This window comes from Acinonyx jubatus, chromosome C1, assembly GCF_027475565.1.
Source record: "Acinonyx jubatus isolate Ajub_Pintada_27869175 chromosome C1, VMU_Ajub_asm_v1.0, whole genome shotgun sequence".
NCBI classification, from domain to species: domain Eukaryota; kingdom Metazoa; phylum Chordata; class Mammalia; order Carnivora; family Felidae; genus Acinonyx; species Acinonyx jubatus.
Window position 1 is genome coordinate 178840071 of NC_069381.1, and position 22194 is coordinate 178862264.

At 38.5% G+C, this 22194-nt stretch overlaps 1 pseudogene; it reads left to right on the top strand.

The window, feature by feature from the left end:
* The first annotated feature begins 1181 nt into the window (after positions 1 to 1181).
* LOC128311873 (uncharacterized) lies at positions 1182 to 22177 on the top strand (annotated as a pseudogene).
* Positions 22178 to 22194: the final 17 nt, after the last annotated feature.

Sequence of the window (22194 nt, forward strand, 5' to 3'; positions counted from 1 at the left end):
AGTGGATTTTCAGATGAGGCACACTAGAGCGAAGCCAGCACCAGGAGACCTTCAGGTCATTAAGGTCATTTGCTGCTGAAGGATTATTGTCGGCCTCAGGTCCTGAGGAAATGCCAACAAAGATAATTGCTTGTGGAAAAGTTAACTTGGATAAATTAAAAACTGCTCTTTACTTATATATTAAACAACCTGGAAGCTTTCATTTTTCCATATGGTTTTGTTAGTTTGTTTCTGGGCAGTCTGATTACAGCTAGAGGCTGTATTTGTTATATTCTTCATGGCTGAATATTGGGTAAGTAGAAAAGATCGAGGCAGCTGCATTGGGTAGACTGCTTCAAATGTGTAGGTGACGGGGTGAGCTGCATTCCTGAACCTTTTAAGGCAGTTGTTAGCAAGTACGTTGTGGCCACCACAGGTGAAATTTATCTCATTAATTTTAATTGGGGAAAGTCATCTTTACTTCCTTTACATAAAGCCCACACTTCGTTCCATGGTTTAATTATGTTATTAATGCACCTCACTGAAAACACAATTCATCTCTTCCTGATCTCCTAATAAGCGTCTTACAACAGTTCATCCAAAACTTCCCCACTGTTTCCAAGCCTTCATTTCTCCACACTCATTCCCAACAAATGAGCTCACTAGTTTTTTATGGAGGAGCGAAAAGTCATTTAGCATAAACTCCCTCATCTGCTCTCTTCTCAGGTTTGGTTTCTATGCTACCATGTCTCTTTCCTTGACATAGACTCAGAGAAAGAGGCGTTTCCTTCCAAGGCTTCGCACTGGGTCTGGGCTCTTTGCTTTTCTAAGTGTGGCCTGAGGAGCAGAAACGTCAGCATCACTCGGGAGCGTGTTCAGAATGCAGAATTTCAGGGCCCATGCTGAAGTTAAGAATCCAAATCTGGATATTAGAAAGATCCCCAGGGGCTTTGTACACACATTCATATTTCATTTCAGGTCCTACCCCCCCTCCAGGCTATTTTCCTTTAATTGTGTACTTTCACTGTAATTCATCATTATACTATATCTCCTTCTCTCTTGTGTTTTTAAATGCTCATATTTTCTTTTTTTCTATCTTGCCAAGCAAGTCCTTCTCTTCCCACCACTTCTCACTTAAGTTACACTTTCCAAAATTCTTAGCATATTCTTACCCGTTGACCTGGTTCTTACATCCTTTCGTCATGACTCCTGACATTTTACTTCCACATGTACCCTTGAAAGAGACCAATGATCTTCAGGGCCGTAATCCAATAATCTAGACTTAGTCTGCATGACTTTAAATTTTTGTAGAATGTGGCATTGCTCAGCAGTTTCTTGACATTTTTTTCCTCCCGCTCTTATGACACTGGACTTTGCCCAAGGCTCTAGCGAATGGTGCTGGCTTTTTTTTCTTTCCTGTTCTCAACTGTGGTTGAAGGAATGGCATGGGAGAATCCTTAGCTATAAATATGAGACACCCTAATCATAAGAATCCTTTAGAATTGGAGTGGCATTATTGCAGCATTCAAGGGAAAATCAAAGTGAAATCCAGAACTTGAAAACATATTTGTTCAAAATAAAAGGGAAGAAGAAGACTTATAGAAAAGTCCTGGGGACTAAAAGTGCTACAGTTCCTCAGTACATTTCTTCAGATGCCATCTTCTAAGAGAAGCAATAAATGAGCTGAGCAGCTTTAGACTTTATTCTCATGATGTGAGGCTTTTGGTATTATAATTATTCCTTTGATGGAAAGTCTCTTGGCTGAGTTCTCGCCCCTCCTTCAACTTGGTAGAAATAACTTTAGGAATCAGAAAAAATATTCATCAATACAAGATGTTAGCAAAAAAATAGACTCAGAATTCTATTCTTCCCTCTCAGAGATAACCACAGTTAACTCTTCAGTTTCATCTTTCTAAATTTGCATTCATACATAGATAAATAGATGGATGGATGTGTATTGGGTGTGTTGGTGTATAAACTTAAACTTTTTTTTTTAGTAATTTGTCTACAAAGAATGAAACCTTCTTTTTCAGTTACTTCTATGTAACTTGAAATTTCTATGTAAAAGTAGATATATCCACGCTATTTCTAATTGTCAGTATTAGTCTAGTGAGTGACTATGGCATCATTTATTTGAATAATTGTTTATCATTCTTTTCTATGTTTTGCACCTTTAAACAATGTTTCAATGAGCATTTGTGTATAGATACCTTTGTTTATCATATTGCTTCATTATGGTAAATTGCTAAAAGTAGAATTTTTATGTCAAGGGCTATGTGTCTGTCAACTGTGGACAAATATTGGCAAGTTGCCCACCAATTTATAGGCCATTCACAGTATGGATGAGTGTTATTTCTCCTGATTTTTACCATTATGTGCAGGGCCAGAATTAAGGTCATATAAATGCAGGGCTGAATCCTGCCTTTATTTAAAATTTTGACATTTTGTTCATCATAGATTTTTTGGATTAATTTCCATCAAAATGTCACTTATTGTGATTACGAATTTTTTGTTCCTGAGACAAGTAACTTATTTCACCTTAGTCCCTGCCCTGAATATTGAGTCTGATATTTTAAAAAAAAATAGCCAATATGGTTGATATGAAATGATGTTTAATCGTTACTTTAGCTTACATTTTTAAAATTTCTGATGAGAGTAAACAAACTTCCATATTTAATGATGATTTATACTTTTTCCTCTAAATTGGTTGTTTGCATACTTTGCCAAATTTTTATGGAATACTGTCTTTCACATTTTGATTTGTAAAAACTCTCTGTTTATCATATACATTGTAATAATTTCCTCAGTTTTTTAAGCCTTTTTCCACATAAAGCTTGAAAATTGTTTGTAGGTATGATGTGAAGGTAGAGACTGTTTGAAATGGAAAACAAACCTTTACTTTTCTCCCTCACTTCAAGTATTTTTTTTCCTAAGAGAATTTGAAGACCAATTCTTCCCTGCCCCTGAGGAAATGTTAAGTTTTTCTGCAACTCTTAATAATCTGAGTGTTTTGAAATGCACCACCAAAGTCCATTGTAGCAGAAAAAGAAGGAGGACAGGTAGGAGAGGAGAAGCAGAGTGGAGACACAAGAGGTGGAGAAGGGTTTTCTCCAATGCGACAAAGATTTTTGGAGACAAGGCATCTGGTTTCAGAGCTGCCTTGGCCTTCATGCTGGGAAGGTGGAAGGATCCCAGGGAAGGTTGAATTGTACATCCAGGCAAAAGAAGCTGGTTCCCTAAGTCCTCGTGTGACACAGAAGCCAGGGAGAGCTACCCAACTTCAAGGGCCAATTATAAGCTTGGATAAATAGTTGCAGGAAAAATTCCCTGGAAAATAGGAGCATTGACATTTGCATCTCATCATCCGCCTTCAACCCATCTAATTTTCTAACTACCACATAAGCCTCTTTGATTTCGACGCAACCTTGAGGAAGAGAAGAAGTCATCAACTGTAATAAGGTTGGGATTTTCTGGCAATCTGTTAGAAGGTTGAAATTAAAGGAAACAAAGTCTTGTTGGTTGTATGTTCAAGTTTGAAGTCTGAGATTCACATTTGCTAAATGATTAGATTTACAAATCTCATATGTATTTTTGGTTTTGATAGAATGCTAAGAATAGGCTTTCCCATTCCAGGAATTTTTTTAATTATCCTAGAATTTTTCTAGTATGTTAATGGTTTCGTTTTTATTTTTAAACCTTTAATTCATTTCTAGTTCGTTTTGGTGTGTTTGTGTATAATAGGAATATAATTTTAAAGTCATTTCCAAGGGGTGCCTGAATGGTTCAGTTGGTTGAGCATCTAACTTCAGCTCAGGTCATGATCTTACAGTTCGTAAGTTCAAGCCCTGTGTCAGGCTTTGTGCTGACAGTTCAGAGTCTGGAGCCTGCTTCGGATTCTGTGTCTCCCTCTCTCTCTGTCCCTCCCCTGACCATACTCTGACTCTCTCTCTCTCTCTTTTTTTTTAACATTTATTTATTTATTTAATTTTGAAAGACAGAGACAGAGCACAAGTGGGGGAGGGGCATAGAGAGAAGGAGACACAGAATCCGAAGCAGGCTCCAGGCTCTGAGCTGTCAGCACAGAGCCTGACGTGGGGCTCAGACTCACAAACCGTGAGATCGTGACCTAAGCCGAAGTCAGAAGCTCAACCGACAGAGCCACCCAGGCGCCCCACTCTGACTCTCTCTTAAAAATAAATAAACATTAAAAGAAAAATAATTTAAAAAAATAATGAAGTCACTTCCAAAATGGTCAGCCAGTTAATTATCATCTCAACCATAAATAAAATCCCCAATAGTATAAACTGGACATCCTGTACATGAGAGGCTAGAACTTGTTCTTTGTTTTCCCTTTCTTATAATTTAGTCAGTCTAGTCTCTCTTTTCATTTCCTTCAATTATCTCCCTTTCATTTTATTCCCTTGCAGCCAAAGTGATCTCTCTAAAAGACAAATCTTCTCATGCCATATAGTTGCTGACAAATATTTGAAAGGTTATATTGTGTAAGAGGAATCTGCTCTGTCAGGCACCACCAGGACTTCTGGTAGAAAAATTTGGTGCAAATTTAAATTGTCAAACATTGAAGTATCTGTAATATAAGGAAGTAGATTCCTTGTTTCGGTTCTCTTTACTGTGGATATATTTCAGACTGGAAGAGTACTCTGTCAAGAATGTTGTGAAAGAGATTATGCCATAGATAGAAAATTGGGATAGATGACTTCAAGATTCTAGCTGTGCCAAGTGCCAGGGGTTCCAAAGAACCAGAGCTCAAAAGGTAACAAATTAAGTAGAAAATTACAGTTGTTAAGATATCTCCAGTTGAAACAGATCCACTTTTCTGTTAAGTGCTGTTCCTTTAAGTTCTATTAAGTGCTATTTCTGTTAGTGCTTTTATAATCCTGGAACTGAGTTTTCTGAATATCTAACATAATTATTTATAGCTATAATTGTTCTCTTTAATATTGGTGTAGTGCTTTATTGCAAAACAATATTCTTATGAAATGTTAATACATATCCTCTATCTGTGTTTTCGAGATTTAATTAATTATGACGGCTTAAATACATTAAAATGTATTAGCTGGAATTTGATCTTAACATAACTCATTAAAGTGATTTCTTTCTTTCAATATGGAGTAATGTTATTATTGGACCATAGTTCTGGTAAAAAAAAAAATTAGGAAAAAGTTTATGATACTTTTTAGCAATATCCACGAGCTCAACATTGATTATCATTTGAAATAGGGGCAACGAGAGTATCAGAACTTCATGGTTGAGTGATTTAGTCTCTGAACTACAATCTAGTTAAGAGGAGAGCCGCAGGGTTACTAATACATTAGGACTAAGGTCACAGAAGGGAATCAGGTGCCTTATGCCTTGACTTGATTATTATTAAATGTTTCCCTTCAGGAACATTACATTAATTTTCCATTTCAGAAAGCAAATTACTTTTGCAAGAGTTAGAACAGGGAACTAACTAGGTTCCTCCAAAATCTGGATATTTGCCAACTGCCTTGAGATATTCTTGATAGATAATTTCCTCCCTGCCTCCTCCATGCACGCAGTACGTTCTAATTGTCTAGTAGGTGGGAAATACAATTTTGTGCTAAATGAATTTCCATCGATGCTATTTGGAATATCTGTGTGTTGTAACCCACTAATTCACAGTGGGCTATTTTCCTGGATAAATGCTTTAAATATAAGGTAGTTGTGTAGTTCTGCATCTTTACTCAAAAAATGTTTTTAGTAACATTTCTCTATTTTCTATTTTTTGTTAATGTGTAAGATTAAAATTGATAAAGCTTAGCAAGTGGAGGAAGGGTACGTGGTAAAATAATAGCTCACCCAATCAAAAGATGTCTGAGGTTCTACTTATACTTTACTCTCTTAAAACTTTTTATCTCACAAGGGTAGCATACTGATTTGTATTATGTGCAAACCTACTTAATAAATTTTCTAGACTGTGCAAAGGAGGATTGACATTTGTCACAACATTTGAAGCTTTGAAAAATTTACTTTATTTGGCACCCATATGAACATTTTTGTGTTTTGATAATATTTGGGACTGTTTCCAAGAATACTATATTCTTTGTACCACTATATATGTGAGGCAGATTGTTAATTTCTTCACTTTTTTTCACTAGAGAACATCCCCAATGCCACTTTATTATGAGTTAGAATATAGCACCTTAGACGGGCACCTGGGTGTCTCAGTTAAGCTTCTGACTCTGGCTCGGGTCACGATCTTGCAGTCTGTGAGTTTGAGCCCCATGTTGGGCTTGTGCTGACAGCTCAGAACCTGTAGCCTGCTTCAGATTCTGTGTCTTCCTCTCTCTCTGCCCTTCCACCACTTGCACTCTGTCTCTGTCTCTGTCTCTCTCTCTCAAAACTAAATAAACATCTAAAAAGTTAGAATATAGTACCTTAGAATTATCTGTATACTACCTAAAATCATAAAATTGTATGTTCTTCCTCTCCAGGTATACTCTATGCTGTGGATAATTCAAACAGCATTGGTCATAAAATACGGTTGTGTTTCCATTCAATGTCTGTTTTTTGAAAGTAGCAAATGCTTTAGCACTAGTTTTACTCAAACCTAACCCAGTAAATGAAACACTTCTTGAGTGTATTTCAATCCCAGTGTATCAATTACCTATTGCTTTGTGACAAATCACCTAAAAACTCAGTGGTTTCAAACAACCGCTACTTATTATGTATCACAATTCTGTAGGTTGACTGCAAGTGTCTTCTGGAAGTCTCCACTAGGATGGCTGAACCTCCCTCTCCACCATCTGGGAAAGAACAGGGCTGCATCAAAAGTTTGGCTTCTCTACATGCAGCTGGACTCAAAAGGGTGAGATTGGTGGAGGCAAGGCCTCTTGTCGCCTTGGCTTGGCAGTCATTCCAGTATCACTTTTGCCAAATTCTCTTGGCTAAAGAAAGTCACCAGGCCAGTTCAAATTCAAGATGGAAAAGTAGACTCTATCTCTTTACTGATTGGATGAATGGCAACATCACTTCCTAGATTGGGAGAAACTTGGGGCCATATTTTGCAGTCTACCACCTCTGGGAAGTAAGGAAGTGACCATGGGTGCGATCTGCAATCATCATATCTAAGTCAAAATCCCAAGAAACCAGAAAGTATAGATAACTCATACAACCCAAGTAAACAAAAATTTTTAACTGGCAAAATTTGAATAGACACTTTACAAAAATAAAATATACATATACATATACATACACATACATATATATATGTATATGTATATGTATAGCCAATGGGCACATGCAAAAATGTTCAACATCATTTGTCATCAGGATATGTAAATTTGTGCCTAAATAACACACTGCACACATTTTACTCACTCTCCCACTCATGTATTCAATTAACATGTATTATTTTCTCAGTGCCAAACATTATGGTAAGTAGTAGTTATATAAAGATAGGTCATGTTTGTTGAAACTCCCAATAGAGATGAACAAATCGAGTCAAAACGAAGTACTATACTAGAGAGTGTACAAAATTTAGAAAGGCACAGAGGAAGTAGTGACCAAGCTTTGGGAGACCAGAGAAGGATGAGGCAGAGTGATTTCTGGGTAGTCTTGAAAGAAGGGTGAGTTTACAAGGAATAATGGGGAGAAAGAGTATTCCAAGAAAAGAAGTAATCCTGTGTCAAAATATAAGGGCATGGCACAGTGTGGCAGGGTTGGGAGAATATAAGGAAGTTTGGCCTCTAAGGGAAAGGAGTAGGCTTAGTGGTGACTGATAGATGGGCGAGTACATAATGGGCAATGAGAGACTCATGATAACTTTCCTACTCTGTTTCTTTCTTGGTGGACGAGCACAGAAGACAACTCCTCCATCAATTTATCAATTCTTTAATCTCCCCCTTCTCCCCTTCTTCCCATAAGAAAAAAAAAGCAACAACAAACAAACAAACAAAAAACCTTTCTTTTCTTGAGCTTCAGTAACACTTTGTTGTATACTTATCACATTTTACTTCATATTTAGATTATTTTTCTTCATGTCTGAACACCCATATTTGACTGACAGCTGCTGTTAAGGCAGGACCTGAGTCTTTTCTTTTCTCTTAAGAATATTTTGCAAGATTTTACTTTTACAGGTCACCAATAAATGCTTGTTAAGTAAATTTTTACTGTATCCTTTAATTATTTTTTGGCATATGATGTTGACATGTTAAAAAGAGATCAAATACAACATAGTTTACTGCAATTGTCTCATAGATTTAGGTGTGTATGAAACTTAAATAGCCAAACTTAAGTTTGTATATTGTAGGCTTTTTTTAAAATCAAGTACTTTCAGAGGTACCTGGGTGGCTTAGTCAGTTAAATGTTGGACTTCGGCTCAGGTCATGATCTCATGGTTTGTGAGCTGGAGCCCTGAATCAGGCTGCCTGCTATTAGCACAAAGCCCGCTTGGGATCCTCTGTCTGCCTCTCCCTCTGCCCCTCCCCAACTTGTGCTCATTCTCTCTCTTTTTCTTTCTCAAAAAAAAAAATAAACATTTAAAAAATCAAGTAATTTTATGTTTTTTTAAATGATTATTTCTTTTTGGTAAATTTAAATTTTGGAATATTTATCATTTAAAATATGAATTTCTTTATGCTATGTGTTAAGTTGAACCCAGATTTCTTGGCCTTACACATTAGAATTTGCTTTCAGAACTAGCTCTTTGTCATGGAATCACTTTCTAACAGTAATTCATAAAAGATACATTAAATCACATGGGCAATGTGATACATGAAATGCACTCATATATGAACTAATGATAAGCTCAACACACATTCTAGCAGTTCTTGGGAGATGAGCTTGGGGATAATAGGGAATAGTTTATTTTAAAATCCCAAGGAGTAGAATGTGAATTGTTTAAAAAACATAAATTTGATCTAAATATTATATATAAATTATTTTTAGAATGAAAACTACACAAAACAAGGCTTGGCTGATGTATGTGAAGATAGAGTGAAAAAAATACACAAAGGTAAGCAAATAAAGTTGTAAAACTTAGTGGGTACTAGACCTATATGTATTAAGTGAAAACTATCTGAATAATTTCGAGAAAGAAAAGAAAATTTAATTCACAAAATTAACAAAGTTCATTGAGCATCTATTATGCATAGGATACGTGAGGATTTTCATTATTAACTGTACTCAAATGAAAGTTTTCCCTTTCTACTTTATATTGTATGCTCAGACAGAGACTTAGTTTCTAACCAGAACAAAAGGACACTTAAATAACTTATCCTAGGTGTGAGCATTTATCCTCTGACTCCTGTCAATCCTTCATCAGTCAGGCTAGTCCCTAACTAAACAGATGGGGTTTTCACCAAGCTCTGACGGCCAGCAGGCATTGTTGAGCCAAGAATGAAAATTAATTCCATAGACAATGACCTTCTTCTGAAAATGCTTACATAGTCAAGGTTTGCATTCAATCATTCAAGGAAGATGTATTCTGCTTGATTTAAGGGAGGCCTTTCCTTCTACTATGATATTGCTTTGCTATTGAACAGGAATTCATAGGGAAGGCATTTGTCAGAAGATGGGGTTCTCTGCTTCTTTCTGAGTAATGAGGTTCGGGTCATTTAAAATACGGTTTCTCCATTTGTGAAGGAGGGTAGTAATACTCTCCTCCTCTCCAACTGCAACAACAGTGTTCACTATACCAAGAACCGCAATAATTTGTAATGTATTTTGAGTGTCACAGACTCAGATACCTGTAGCATTTTTTAATGCCTACCCCATTACAGATTATTAACTTTATTTCAGTGGAACCTAGAATAATGAGGAAGTATTATTATTCCCACTTAAATATTTTTTTATGTTTATTTATTTTTGAGAGAGAGAGAGCATGCGCATAAGTGGGGGAGGGGCAGAGAAAGAGGAAGATACCGAATCCGAAGCAGGCTCCAGGCTCTGAGTTGTCAACACAGAGCCCAATGCAGGGCTTGAACCCACAAACCACGAGATCATGACCTGAGCTGAAGTCAGATGCTTAACCGACTGAGCCACCCAGGTGCCCTGCACTATTCCCATTCTATAAGCAAAGACACTGAGATTCAGCAATGTTAAGCAGTTTGGCTAAGATAACATTTCAAGTAAGTGCTAGAAATATTTAGAGTTATGTTATTCTGACTTCAAGTGCAGAGCTCTCTTAATTCTCCCACCCTGCCCTCTCAGAGCAATGCTATCCGCACAGTATTCTCTCCAGATTGTTCAGGGTGTTGAAGTAACAGTCTATATATAAAGTTCTATAAACTTCAAACTAGACTTTTCCCCTCTGCCTCCATAGAAGATCTCAGAGCCATAACACCTCCACTGAAATTTGTCATTGTCTCAAAAGGACACTGGTTTACAAACAAAAATAGCCCTTCATAGTTTTACCCATGATTAAATCAATCCTTATCCCAAAATATTTAGAATCAGCCATTCAACCATACTACTCTGCCTTTGAGACATATTTTTATTGAAATAAAAGCTAAATGGTATGAATACAGCCTTCAAAAAAAAGTCTCTAACTTTAGCTGAATTTAACAACAAAGTTGGGATCTTTTCTCAACCTGCAAAAGTAATTAATTCACCACCTGGCTCAGTGCCTCGAAAGGATTAAATATAAAACATGAAAATTGCTTTCAGTTAAGGGGCAGTGAGATGAGATCGCATGAGAACTTAGCAAAAGACTCACAAGATCAAAGCTGCACCTTGGCAGCAGGTCAGGGGTATCTGTTCAAGCACAGCTCCTTTCAGGGTTCAAACAGTTGGCATGTATGTGGAACTATAAATAAGCAGGCTCCATCAAGAAAGTGTCCCCAGTTTCTGCTTTTTAGAAACCTCTGAGGAGAGGTGTATTTACCCTGGATTTTTGTGCTTATTGGCTGCCAACAGGTTTTTGGAAGCAAGTATCATAGGCATAAGAGGAAAGATATTACTAATTTTCAACAACAACAACAAAGTAAAAAACAAAATAACAGCGCAAGATAGATGTAAGATTCATGTTGTGTACTCCATAATTCTAAATTTCCTTTTTTAGCATCTACAGGGAGTATTCAGATCATATTCATATTTGTTTTCCTCCTTCCTAGCACACATCTTGGCACATAATAGACTTCCAAAAACTATTTGATGTCAGAATAATTAGGCTGTTGAGTGAAAAACATTCACCTACAGAGTATATCTGTCAAAGAGCCAGTGTAATAGAGTCAGTGATTAGACTCTGGAGTCAGACTGTCTGGGGTCAAATATTCATTGCATCACTTACTAGCTTTATGATCTCACCCATTATAAAAAAGGAAAAGAAGTGGTAGAAACCCATCAAATAAAATATGGTGCATAATAAACTCAGCACAGGGTCCAGCAGATAGTAAGTGCTCAGTATACTTTAGCATTTATTGTTTTTGTTATTTGTCTGGAATCCTGTATTTACCAACTTTAATCATATCTTTGTGGTTCATGGAGAGAAATACAAGATGAAAGATGGTTCTATCAGGTGAACACCCACCAAATAAGTGACTGTGCAAAAGAGTAGAGATAAATGACCGAAGGGCGATTGTAAGAGCTGTGCTTCAGGGCTCTCTCCTTGGCTTCTTCTAATCAATATTTTTACCAATGACTTGGTTGGAGATTTATCACATTTAAAGACTATCTGACATGTCTGGTATAAAATGGAATCTAACATTCCCTGATTCAGCCTTTATCAACTTCTCCCCAAAATATCTGTGAAAAACAGCAAAATATCAAAATATCAAAAACTGAAAGCTGATGATCCATGGATTGTGGGAAGTCAAGAGTCATTGGCACTATCAATACGGCTTAAGAAACATCTAAATTAATTTATCACAATCAATACTAGCCTGAAATATATTCATTTTATCCAACTAATATTTATTGATTGCCTACAATGTGTTGAGTACTGTTCTAGGAACTTGGGATCCTTTAGTAAACAAAGCAAAGATTCCTGAATTCACAGAACAGGGGATAAATGGTAACTATAATTAATAAATAAAATATATTGTGTCCAATGGTTTTGAGTGCCGTGATACAAAAGGGGGGGTGGGGAATATCAGCAGAAGATGAGGGCTGCAGTATTAAGCAGGGTGGTCAGGAAAGCTTCACTCAGAAGGTGAAATTGGAGACAATGCTAAAGGAAGTCTTGACAGAAATAAGGGATTGACTAGGGGGACATCTGAAGGAGGACTATTCCAGGAGGAGAGAAGAGCTGGAGGAAATGTTCTGAGATGGAAAGAAAACAAGAGAAGTCACTTCTTTCTATGCTTGTCCCTAAGTGACAAAACCATAGTGATCCAGAGGAGTGTGTTTTATTATCTTTTAAGTTTATTATTTAGGGCCATCTGGGTGGCTCAGTTGGTTATGTGTCCGACTTAGGCTCAGGTCATGATCTCACGGTTCAAGGGTTCAAGCCCCACGTCAGGCTCTATGCTGACAGCTCAGAGCCTGGAACCTGCTTCAAATTCTGTGTCTCTCTGTCTCTGCCCCTCCCCCACTTGCACTCTGTCTCCCTCTGTCTCTCAAAAATAAATAAACATTAACAATAATAATAATAAAGTTTATTTATTTTGAGAGAGAGAGAGACAGCATGAATGGGGGAGAGGCAGAGAGAGAGAGAGGGAGAGAGGAGAACTCCAGGCAGGCTCCACACTGTCAGCACAGAGCCCTGTGTGGGGCTGGAACTCACAACCCATGAGATCATGACCTGAGCCAAAATCAAGAGTTAGACACTTAACCACCTGAGCCACCCAGTCACCCCTGGAGGACTTTGGTTTAGAAAAATAAGAATAATAATATACATATTGAAAACCAGAGTCAGAATCACAACTCAAGAAAAGCCACTGAATAAAATGAAGCTTAATGGGGATAAATTATAAAGTATGGCAATTGAGTTTAAAAAAAGAAGTGCTGGAGGGCGCCTGCATGGCTCAGTTGGTCAAGCGGTTGACTTTGGCTCAGGTCATGATCTCACAGTTCGTGGATTGAGGCTCTGCGTTGTGCTCTCCGCTGTCATCACAGAGCCCACTTTGGATTCTCTGTCTCCCTCTCTCTCTGACCCTCCCTGGTGTGCTCCCTCCCTCTCTCTCTCTCTCTCTGTCTCTCTCTCTCTCAAATAAAAAATTTTAAAAAAATTTTTTTAAAGAAGTACCAGGGTGCCTGATGGCTCAGTGGTTGAGCGTCTGACTTCGGCTCAGGTCTTGATCTCATGGTTTGTGAGTTCAAGCCCCACTTCAGGCTTTTGCGCGGATAACACAGAGCCTGCTTCGGATTCCCTGTCTCCCTCTCTCTCTGCCCCTCCCTCACGAGCACACATGCACGCATTCTCTCTCTCTTTCTCTCTCAAAATTAAATAAACATTAAAGAATTAAAAAAAAGAAAAAAAGTACCTAACTGTAGTATAGCAAAAGCCAGTTTTAACAACAGGATGTGTCAAAGACACTTGGGAGTTTTAGCTGATTTCTTCTAAAACCCAATTTGACTCAACACTGGGAGTGGCTGCCAAAATAGCTCCGGTACGAAAATGCATTACTACTACGTAGTATCCGAAACTGGGAAATTGATATTTTGGCCCGCTCTACATGGTTGATCAAATCCCGGAGTATGTTGATCAATTCTGTGTCCCACACTTAAAAGTGCACCCAGAGGATGTTAAGGAGACTATCAGCATAACATCTGAGAAACAGATTATGGGACCGACACTGAAAAAGCTAGAAAAGGAAAGGCATGGGATCAGGATAAGAACATATTTAAGCAGTTAGAAATCAAGTACATATACGAAGCACTTTCACATAGCTTTTCTTGTTAAATCTTCACAATATCCGGAGGTAATTATTATTACTTTTATTGACACCTCACCTCGTTTTTTAACCCGAAGATTAAGACTCAGAGAGCCCAAAGAGAGGCCAGGTTTGACTCAGGCCCTGGAGTGTGAACATGCATGCTCCATTGATCATGGCCCCAATCCAAGGACACTCACTAAGCTCTCAGTGACAGTCTAACCCTGACACTCCTCTACCGGATCCTTGACAGACTGAAGCCCAGTGTTCCAAATGCCAAATGACTGTCCATTAACAAAGCCAGACATACTTCTTCTTCTCTTCTTTTGCTTATCTTCTTTTAGTCCTCATTATCCTCAGGTCCCAGCAAATTTCTCTCTTCTTTCCACCTTGAAAATTTACGAATATCTCTTAAATACCTACCATGTGAGTAGCAAGAAAAGGGAAAAGTGGCGGAAGGGGGATACAATGAGATAAAGATAAGTAAAACACCGTACCTAGTAAGTTGGAAGTAATGCATCCTGACTCAGCCATTCCCTGTCTAGGTATATTCTCTAGAAAAACTTGCATGGGTGTATAAGAAGATAAGTAGAATACATTTCTACAATGCAAGTAACATTGCTTGCAATATTGAAAAACTGATAGAAACTAAGGGCGCATCATTAGAAACATGGGTAAGCAGAAAGGTAGAATGAATGTACCAGAGAGATGTAGAGGTCACAAAAAGAAAGTTGAATGGGGAAAAAAGTTGCAGAATGGTTATGTACAATATGACACCACTTATAAACATTTTTAAAACACACGAAGGAGTTTCAGATATACATATGTATTTTTCTGCCTGCCTCCATTCTTTCAAGAGTTGTCTATGTTCCAGTCACCACTTTCTTCCTCTGCTCAGATATATCTCTTTACTCTTTTCTGGTCACTTGCTGAAGTCCCCAACTGAGATGAGTCCTTGTCCTAGGAAGGAGGTTAAGGAGGAAGGGTCAGCTGGATTTTGAGCTTTACTTTCCTCATGCTCTTTACCTATGTATCTTTGTTTAGAATGCCTATCCTCATTGCCTGATATAAAATTCTTACCCATTATCCAAGATCCAATTTAAACCAATTTCCTCTAAAATGCTTTCTTAATCACCCCTAATTGAAATTTAGTTCTCCTCCCTCATATTCTCTTAGCACCCTTTCCAACCACTCTTGAAAAATTGTTTATGTATATCTGTCTCCCCACTGCACTGATGGCCTCTAGAGACCATAGGTTTTATCTTCTATGCCTCTGAATTCCTCCTCAGCACCTAAGACAGGAGGCAGACCATAGGATGTGCTCAAAACAATGTTTGTTTAATTCTGATACTGTGTTGTGACAAGACTTCTTGATCTCTAAACACCACTTTGCTTGGAGCAAATACCTTTTTCTCCCATTCTCCAGAAACTAATTCTGTGATCTCTAACTAAACCTAACTACATTCTGGATCAACTGCTTGGCCCCTTCTCCACTGTTTTATGCTCTGCCTGCTTTGTGTGTATCTGTGTGTGTGTATGTGTGTGTTTCTACTTTCACACTGATTTCACTTATTTTTAATTTTGAGGGCTATAAGCTAGTAGTCTGCATGATTGAATTATGCCCAACTTTTTCAGTTATTTCTGTGCTAATCTTTTTATATCCACTATATACAATCTTAACAGATAAGTTCAGCAAGAAGTGATGAACAAGCCATTTTTAAATGGGTCTTCCCAATTAATTTCAGGACTAGAAAGTCAATGGAGTTCGAAGAGGAATGACCAGAGGCTCTGAGAGTTTTCTGAAAGTCATTCCAAATTACCAGATAATGAGGAGTTTTCTCTGATAGCTAGTGTATAATTGAATGCAGCTGAATAGTAACCAGTCCCAAAAGCAATTCATTTGTGTAATATAATTCTGTTTTTTTCTTCCAGATAAGTTTCTTGCAACTATAACAGCTAGTTCACATTATCTTTTTCTCTCTGCATCTTTCTAGGTTTACTTCTGTCCTTACTGAAGCACACCCTTTAGTAGTTCTTTCAGAAAAAATCAATGGGTAGCAAACCGATATAATCTTTTTCTAAAACATGACCTATTTGGCTTTCAATTTGGAATGATGCTTCTGCGTCAGGACTTTAAAAATATTATTCTCCATTTTCTTCTGGCATATTATGGATGGAAATCTAATGTCAATTTAATCATTATGACTTTGGCAATAATCTGTCTTTTCTCTTCACTTAGGCTTCAACATTATCTATGTATAAATGTCATTTTCCTTTTTACCATACCATTAGCTATAAATAATTTTTATTTATCCTATTCATTGCACAAGTATACTTTTCATCTAAGTGTAACAGAACCCAAGTCCATCTGTTTGATGCACAGCAAAGTCAATAGGGTATGTACCAGGGAAAGAGTTTGAGAGGCAGCCAAAGGGGGAGATGGGAGGACAAGCCTCAAATCTGCCTCTCCAAAGGGGAAGAGAGCAAGTTTTTTACAATCACGGGGGTTTTAATTACATACATACTGATGAAAAAGGGCAGAGAATGATATCATTATTCTTGAGGAAAGAGGGAGTATGCACAGTGAGCAAACATATATGTACCATATATCCCATGCTCACTTTAAGGTGGAAACTTAACATCAGAATGAGACAAAATTCAGTCCCTGATGTCAGGGGGGGTTATCTGAAGACAAGGAGAAGGGGCAATGGTCATGCTCCAAGAGCTTATATAAACTAAATGAAGTCTTGGGCTCCCTATCTTGGGTAAGGAATGCAGGGCCTTCCTTGTTCATAGGTTGGGACCATATCAGTTGACCTTGAGTCAAGACTTCTGCAGTGACAACTAGTGAGTTTTTTAGTGGGGTCTGAAAAGATACAATAGCTGATTAGAGGGAAACAGTTCTCTGAAAAACAAGCTTTAAACTTTCTGCCAGTTTTAACCTCCTTAACCCAATAGGACATGGTTTCATAAGAGCTCAGCTGTTTCTTGTCTAGCTAAATTCATGACCCTCAGATCCACTTTTAGAATAATTTAACCCCATTTAGTTTTCTATAATTCTAGAAAATGTTTGACATTACCTTTTTAGACTTTTTTTTAGTTCTTCTAGGTAAACATTAGACATCAATTAGCACTTATCTGGTCTTGCTCCTAGCTATATAGTTCATGTCTTTTTTTTTCTCTACTGTGTTCTAGGTAGAGTCATCAATACATTATTCCAATTTATTAATTCTTTTTGTGTTCTGCGTGGAGAATTCTTATTGTATCTGCTTGGAGTCTTGATGTGTTTGGTAATTTTGGTTTGCAGACTCATTTTTAGAGGTACGTATTTTTCCTCCAATTCACTTACTTCTTCCTATTTAGCAGTTTTCTGGGTCCATCAACACAGCCTTCTGGGGAAACCAGTTCAGAAACTTTTATTAGAGGCTTAGAGTTCCTGTCCTGTGACAATAATAAATGCATAACTTTGCTCACATCCTTCCTTTAAGCTAATCTGGATCCTCCTACCTTCCCAAGCATCCAGTTTAGCCTAGCCCTAGGCAACTGTCATTAGTAACTCTTTATAGCGTTCTTCATAATGCCCCTAGTTTCAAGTGATCCCCTTGACTCTACCTTATGTGCAGTTTCATTCTTCTTGTACTCAAAAAATATGAACTCCTGGCAGCCTCACAGCTTTTATACCTCTCAACAGTTTGCAATTCTGTTTCTGGTCCATGGACATGTATGCCTCATCTTGACCATTTTGTTTTCTCTTTCTACATATTCCTGTCATCTCTAAGCATTATAGCTGGAGTTGGGAGAAAGAGTGCCTGAAATCTATCCTGCCCCACTATCATCTATATTCTAGCTCTTCTCAAAGCAGTTCTGCGATCTCACTGGAAACTTTCCCTCTCCCTCTACCAGTGAGTGAAGTGGTGAATGTTAGCTTATGAGATTTAGGTTCCTTCATGTGCACCCAAGATCATGAAATTGTTCCTCAGCTGGGAGCAATCACTCTGGTTTGTGTCCATAGACTCTTTAATAACAGTTAAATACTTGTCAAATGTGTGCACACTGTTTGCTACTGATAATGGGGCAGAATCAACATTTCACACAACCAGTCAGCACTTCATCTCTGTTTAAATCTGATGGACCAACAAGAGAGGGTACATTAAGATAATTTCTACATTAAGATAACTTCTCACTGCACAAGATCTTGGAAATTCTGATTACATGGAATCTGAGACTGAGTAAGTCAGAGTTGACACCTGGAAGAGGTGGGTTCTCCTTTCTGTTTTCACCTAGTCAATTGACCATTACATCAGCAATATATCCTCTTAGTGGAGACCGTAGAATTTCAACAGACAGATCACTGATAGATAGATAGGTCAATCAATCGATAGGTAATACACACACACACACACACACACACACACATGAGGCCCCTTAAAAAGGGGAGACTAGACTTTGAGCTGTATCTCTGTTACAAAAATACTGTTTTTACTTAGATTGTATGTTTTAGTCAATAGAATTTTAAGAAATAATATGGCTGCAAGATACAGCGTGAATTATAAAGAGACAGTAATTGACTAATAACAGAATAAACTGGTAACCCATAGCAACAATCACCACTCTCAAACAGCACTTTCAGAGATAATTAAAAATTTTAACCACCAGCTTTTTAATATTATTCCTCCAAAGTACTTACATGGATTTATTTGTATGGGAGAGGTAAAAAAGAGAAAAGATGTTAATGGAAAATGAAGAAACAGAATTAATAAAAGCTCTGGTTAAAAAAAAATCTCCTACTTTTGACTTTCAGTATCATTTCAAGTGCATCACATAATTTCTCTGCCTACAAAGCAGAAATGCTAATATTTGCCATATCTTCAACTGATAAACACTCTTTGAACAACTAGGATTGAGACTCAATGTAAATACAGCAGAGTGCTATTTTTACTAACATTTTTCAAAGCCTTCTAAAATTTTAATCCACTGAAAATAATTGCTTAATTACATGAAAAGACATGAACACCTGGCTAGATTAAGATTTTGCACCCCATGGGGAAACTCACATGGAGTTGTCCCATAAACTTACAAGGGGAATAAATTGGGCCTATAAACTTGGAGCCTTAGGTCAGGTTTACTCCAGCCTAAAGCTTTTTTCCAACTGTAAGGAAAAATTTTGCTTTGTTTTAGGAGATTAAAAAGTTCTAAAACACATTGCTCTTATACAACTGAGTGACTCAAAGTGCTATTTCTCTCAGCAATTATCATATGAGCTACAAAATCGGATGAATTCAGGGGACGCTATGAGCCACTATCGTATCCCAGTGCCGGCGTTTAAATGAAATAGTTGAACATTGTCAAAGGAAGAATTGTGTTATGAACAGTGTTAACATTTAAAAAGAACCATGCCTACCTGCTGGGCGGGCAGAAGGCTGAGTTGAGAGTGATCCACAAGGCCAGCCATACACCTTCAGTGTCCTACCTCTGGAGTATATCAGCTCCTCAGCATCATCTCATTATTTAGTTCACATGGATCTTGATCACCTCTCCCTTCCACGAGATATGCTGGTCCATTACACTGATGATATGCTGATGGGGCCTAATGAGTGACAAGTGACAACCACTCTAGACTTACTGGTGAGATATTTGCGTGTCAGAGGGTGGGAAATAAATCTGACTAAAATTCAGAGGACTTCTACCCAGTGAAATTTCAAGGGGTCTACTGGTATTGGCATGTTCAGATATACCTCTTTAGGTGAAACATAATTTGTTGGATCCCCTGGACCTTCCTATAACTAAGAAAGAAGCACAGTTCCTCATGGGACTCTTTGGATTTTTTTTTTAATTTTTTTTTCAACGTGTTTTTTTTTGTTTTTTGTTTTTTGTTTTTTTTTTTGTTGGGGGGGGAGCAAAGAGAGACAGAGCATGAACGGGGGAGGGGCAGAGAGAGAGGGAGACACAGAATCGGAAACACGCTCCAGGCTCCGAGCCATCAGCCCAGAGCCTGACGCGGGGCTGGAACTCACGGACCACGAGATCGTGACCTGGCGGAAGTCGGACACTTAACCGACTGCGCCACCCAGGCGCCCCCGGGACTCTTTGGATTTTAAAGGCAGCATATTCCTTACTTGGGTATGTTACTCCAGCACGTTTATTGAGTGACCTGAAAAGCTGAAAAGTTTTGACTACAGCCAAGAATAAGAGAAGACCCTGAAATAGGTCTAGCTGCTGTGCAGGCTGGTCTCCCACTTGGCCCATATGATGTAGCAGATTCAATAATGCTTGAAATGTCAGTGGCAGACAGAGATACCATTTAGGGACTTTGGCAGGCTTGTGTAGGTGAATTGCAGTGCAAGTCTTTAGGATTTGAGAGCCCTGCCTTTATCTGCAGATAACTACCCTCCTTCTGAGAAACAGCTCGTGACCTGTTATCGGGCCTTAGTAGAGACTGAAAGCTTGAGCATGGACCACCAAGTTACTATGCCATCTAAGCTGCCTATCATGAATTAGGTGCTGTCTTTCCCACCAAGCCATAAAGTTGGATGTGCACAGCAAGATGTCATCATCAAATGTAAGTGGTATATACGTGATCAGGCTCAACAGGCCCTGAAAGCACAAGTAACTTACATGGAGAAGTGCCCCAAATACTCCTGGTCCCCACTCCTGCTATACTGGCTTCTCTCTCCCTACAATCCATTGACAGAGTTAGAGAAGACAAGCTTGATTTATAGATGGTTCTATATGATATGCAGATACCACCCAAAAGTGGACAACTGCAGCACTATAGCCCTTGTCTGGGATAGCCTTGAAAAACAATGGGAGGGGAAAATCCTGCCATTGGGTAGAACTTTGGGAAGCACACCTGCTTGTTTACTCTGTTTGGAGGAAAAATGGTCAGATGTGCAAACATATACCAATTTATGGGCTGTAGCCAAAAGTTTGGCTGAACGGTCAGGAACATAAAGGGGATATGCTTGGAAAATGGATAACAAAGAAATTTGGGGTAGAGGTATATGGATAGACCTCTCTGAATGGGCAAAATATGTGAAGATATTAGTGTCCCATGTGGATGCTCACCAAGGGCAACCTCAGCAGGGGAGGATTCTAATAATCAAGTAAATAGGATGTCCTGTTCTGTGGATGCCAATCAACTTCCTTCCCCAGCCACCCCTGTCATCACCCAAGGGCTTCATGAACAAAGTGGCCATGGTGGCAGGGATAGAGGTTATGCATAGGCCCAGCAACATGAACTTCTACTCACCATGGCCAACCTGACCACGGCCACCTCTGAGTGCAATCTGGCAGCAGCAAACTGACACTGATTCCCCAATATGATACTACTCCTCAGGGTGATCATCCAGCTACCTGGTGGCAGATGACTACACCAGACTGCTTTCATCATGGAAGGGCCAGAGTTTTGTTCTTTCTGGAATAGATATTTACTCTGGATATAGGTTTGCTTTTCCTACACACAAAGCTTCTGCCAAAACTATCATCTGTGGACTTATAGAATGTCTTATCCACCATCAAGCATTTCACAGAGCATAACTTCTGAGTAAGGAAATCATTTAGCAAAAGAAATGTGGCAATGAGCCCATGCTTATGGAATTCACTGGTCTTGCCATGTTCCCCACCACCTTGTAGCAACCAGCTTGCTAAGATACTGCAAGGGCCTTTTGAAGACACAGTTACAGTACCAGCTATGTGGCAATACCTTGCAGGGCTGGTGCAAGGTTCTCCAGAAGCTGTATATGGTCTGAATCAGTATCCAATATAAGGTGCTGTTTCTCTGATAGCCAGGATTCATGAGTCCAGGAATTAAGGGGTAAAAAGAGGAGTGGCACCACTCACTATCACCTCCACCAACACATTCGCAAATATTTTTTGCTTTCTGTTCCTGTGATGTTATGCTTTGCTAGCCTAGAGGTCTTATTTCCCAAAGGGAGGAATGCTTCCCCTAGGAAAAACAACAATGATTCCATTGAACTAGAAGACAATATTGCCACCTAGCCACTTTGGGATCCTCATGCCTCTCAATCTGTAGACAAAGAAGGGAGTTATGATGTTGGCTGGGGTGATTGATTCTGACTACCAAGGGGAAATTGGACTACTATTCCTCAATGGAGGTAAGGAAGAGTATGTGTGGACTCGCTAGGGTGTCTCTTAGTATCACCATGCCCTGTGGTTAAGGCCAATGGAAAATATAACAACCCAGTCCAGGTAGGACTATTAATGGCTCAGACCCTTTAAGAATGAAAGTTTGGGTTACCCTGCCACCTGCTAAAAAAAAAAAAAAAACCACAACCAGCTCAGAGTCTTGCTGAAGGCAAAAGGAATATAAAATGGGTAGTAAAAGAAGTAGTTATAAATACCAGCTACAACCACATAACCAGTTACAGATACAAGGACTATAATTGTCATGAGTAGTTCC